We start from the raw sequence: 4,233 nt of genomic DNA, 5'->3' as shown, positions 1-4,233 counted from the left end.
AAACAAAGGGTGCAAATAACGTGAATAATTACAAATTATAGTAAACATTTGAATTTCAATAGGTCCTCCACTCTGACTACGTCAGCGCTCCGGCCCTAATTAAAACAGATTTAAAGCATGAGAGAAAAATAGATGTTGTCCAGCAGGTGGCGACAAATAACCAACTAAGTTGATCTTATGTACTCTGTTGATTCTGAGTGTAAACAAAGTGAAGAAACAACAGATATGAGTAAACGACATGGAGATGATGCTACGCTGCAGGAGTCCAGTAAACTGTACGCTAGACCTGGTCCTCATGGTAGAACCCAGAATAAGATATGAAATAGTTTATATATATAATATTAATATTATCCGTAGTCCCACAACAGCGCCTGAATGACGGCTCCTATCGGCGCTACTTCAGGGGGCCATCTAGTTTAACAACAATGCCAATGATACTAAAGGTTTCAGCAAAAGCTTTGTATGAAACCTTGACACTGAGGTATTTTCAGGGATAGGTTTTGTTTTGTTCATTTAAAACAATGCAATACTTTTGTGAGTATTATTACATTTAATAACACGAAACCCGTGTCTCTGCTGCCTGCTGCTCCTTTTTACGTCCAGCAGGTGGCGACAGATTACCATAAAAGACATACAGCGTCACACACAGCAGGGTGTTAATTACAATCATCATCATCCTCATATTATTATTATTATTATTATTATTATTATTATTATTATTATTTATCATCAGCAGCATCATTGTCTTCAGCAGCTGCATCTTCAGAATCCCTTCCGGTGGCTGTAGATGACCTGAGCGGCCTCCTGATTCCAGAGAGCAGTAACATGCTCGGAAAGCTGCAGTTTGATCCGCTACCTGCTACCTGCTACCTGCTGCCCACTACCTGCTACCTGCTACATGCTGCCCACTACCTGCTACCCGCTACATGCTACCTGCTGCCTGCTACCTGCTGCCCGCTACATGCTACCTGCTGCCCGCTACATAGTACCTGCTACCTGCTGCCTGCTACCCGCTACCTGCTGCCCGCTACATGCTACCTGCTGCCCGCTACCCACTGCCTGCTACCTACTGGCTACTGCCTTCTACTTGCTGTCTGCTACCTTCTGCCTGCTACTTGCTGCTCGCTACCCGCTGCCTGCTACCTACTGCCTGCTACGTGCTGTTCGCTACCCGCTGCCTGCTACATGCTAACTGCTGCCTGCTACCAGCTGCCTACTACCTGCTACTTGCTGCCTGCTACCTACTACCTGCGACTTACTGCCTGCTACCCCTTGCCTGTTACGTGCTGCCTGCTACCCGCTGCTTGTTACCTACTGCCTGCTACTTGCTGCTCTCTACCTGCTGCCTGCTACCCGCTGCCTGCTATACCTGCTACCTGCTGCGGCTTCACTCCGGTTCAAATGGCTGCTCCGTATCCTGAAAAGTGATATTATCTGTTTACGATGATCACACACTTACATTTTAACAGGCAAGATCATGCTGTGTCCTAGTTGTCTTTTCATTTGAATGTTAAATTTAATGTTAATGTTGCATATGCTTTGTGTTCTTATAGAACTCTGCAGCTTGTATTATGTTACTTTCATGTCAGTGAACCCGACCACCAAGACCTCATTACAAAAGATATCTGATTTTCCGAACGTATTATTTATTTTCATTGTAATCTCGTCAATGTAATCTGAAATTTAACAGAATGCGTTTTTTGGGCAGGAGGACATTAAAGTCCAAGACACTGAGTTGGATTCTTAAAAGGTGACTTTAAGCTTATCTAATAAAAACAACCTAACACACATAACCTAAATAAATCAATTCATTTAAAGAATACATTTTAAATGATACATATTTTATATTTATATGATTTTTCTTACAAGCAATTTCATTAAGTCCATCATAAAATAGTATCGGGTCAGCGTAAATCCCACAGAGGAGAGGAGGAGGTCTCTCTGAGCATGGCGTGTTAGAGTGATAGCTTTCCCTTCTTATTATTTTTATTGTATAGCTTTTAGGATATTTTAATGTTGTGTAAAGTGACTTTGTGTACTAAGAAAAGCACTATATAAATTAAATGCATTATTATTATTATTATTTACTGGGGAAGGTGCTCTGGTGCTGACCTTTCGGGGCTTTCGTGTCGGGCGGGGGGCAGAGGGAGGTTCCCAGGCTCCGTTCAGTCCCAGCAGGCGGAGCAGAGGAAATGTAAATGCAACCACCCACCTCTGAGGAGGAAACAGGGTGTGAGCGCACTGGGGGCTGAGACCCCCTGAGACCGCTACGGGAGATGGGGGATGGAAGGGCCGAGGCCACTGGCCTCACGCCCAACCTGCTCAACATGTTCTCTGCTTCTTATTTCATGTCTGAAGATGAAAATGAGAAATAGACAATAATTAATTCCAAATCCGTTTAAGCCAATTTCTACTGGTCAAAGTTTTACTCTATTATTCAAGAGTGAATCATGTATTCAGCATGTTTATTAGATCAGGCAGATATTAAAACGCAGTGTCGGATTAATGATTAATTATTGTATAACCAACAGCAGCGTAGTGAAGGTAAAGAGATTGGTTGAGAACTTGGGAAAAGGAATTGTTTTCCAAACTTTCTTTCTTTTCACTGATGTCAACATTGCTTATTCTTTCTTCGGACTCATCTAATCCAGGTACAGATTAGTGTTAAATAGGTTTTAGTGAATATGTATGAAGCATTGAGCATATATCGATAAAGCAGAAATGAGACGTATCATCCTGCATATGACCTATGATTCATGCATGTGTTGAGAGTCACTGACATAGAGACAGTCCTCTAGTGATGGAACGGTTCCCCAATGGGTCACGTCCTGCATCCCAGGACTCATTGTTCCCTAAAGGTTCCCTTCATCCCAGGACTCATTGTTCCCTAAAGGTTCCCTTCATCCCGGGTCTCATTGTCCCTAAAGGTTCCCTTCATCCCAGGTCTCATTGTCCCTAAAGGTTCCCTTCATCCCAGGACTCATTGTTCCCTAAAGGTTCCCTTCATCCCGGGTCTCATTGTCCCTAAAGGTTCCCTTCATCCCAAGTCTCATTGTCCCTAAAGGTTCCCTTCATCCCAGGTCTCATTGTCCCTAAAGGTTCCCTTCATCCCAGGTCTCAATGTTCCCTAAAGGTTCCCTTCATCCCAGGTCTCATTGTCCCTAAAGGTTCCCTTCATCCCAGGTCTCATTGTCCCTAAAGGTTCCCTTCATCCCAGGTCTCAATGTTCCCTAAAGGTTCCCTTCATCCCAGGTCTTAATGTTCTCTAAAGGTTCCCTTAATCCCAGGTCTCATTGTCCCTAAAGGTTCCCTTCATCCCGGGTCTCATTGTTCCCTGAAGCTGCTTCAGGTTTGTGGCTCTAACACGGTGTGAAGGAAACTTTGCTGATAGTTGTGTTGAAAATTAACTTTACAGAAGCTCCTGATGAGCCTCAGAACAGGCGGTCCGGCGTTGTCACGAGGTCGCTGGAGCAAGGGGCCCCTTGAAGGATCCTCGTGAGAACAGGGACCGGCTGAGCCTGTCTCTCTCTCGGCTAAAGGCCCCCGGGGCTCAACGTGGTGGACTACTTGAATTTCCTTTCTCACGTTGTTGTTCGGGTTGTATCTCTGTTGAGTCGTTGTGTTCTCCTACTGGACCCTCTCTTTATGGTTCCTTGTTTTCCACGTAATCTTCTCAGGGCTTCTATGGTCGAGTTCTAACGTTCTCACAGCACCACGTCCCGTAACGTCAGAATGAAACACAGAAGCACTTCCTCATTGTCTTTATTGCATTAATCTTCCTGACAAAGATGCATTTGGGGAAGAGGCAGCGAAGGCGAGGGTCCAACAATCTTGCTCATAGGTGGGGTGAAAGAGGAAGAGGCGTGGCCTAGCAATGCCTTGCTCGGATGGTTAGGGTGAAGGAGGAAGAGGCGTGGCTTAGCTGACCGATGCCCTTTCATTATTGCACTGCTTGCTGCAGCTCCCACAGTAGTGCAACAGGGAAAGAGTGTCGGGCAGAGCGCTTACGGAGGACAGGATCACTCCCAACATTCCTAACGGATCATCTTCTCTACTCATTTAGTGAATGAGAGCTCTGCTGTCGTGCACATCGTATGAACAGTACAAGGTTCTGTTGCACTGTTCAGTCATGAGCGGGTTTACACTTAGCTAAGAGGAGGAAACAAGGTCCAGAATGTTCATCACTATATTGTTAATAACCTGTTCATAAATGTGCTGTAGACATTTTTAAAT

The sequence above is a fragment of the Clinocottus analis genome, unplaced genomic scaffold (genome assembly GCF_023055335.1).
Source record: "Clinocottus analis isolate CAN_PGR_092001 unplaced genomic scaffold, fCliAna1.0.p SCAF_7, whole genome shotgun sequence".
In the NCBI taxonomy this organism is placed as follows: Eukaryota; Metazoa; Chordata; class Actinopteri; order Perciformes; family Cottidae; genus Clinocottus; species Clinocottus analis.
The sequence above is the reverse complement of the archived record's forward strand: the minus strand, read 5'-3'. Positions refer to the sequence as shown.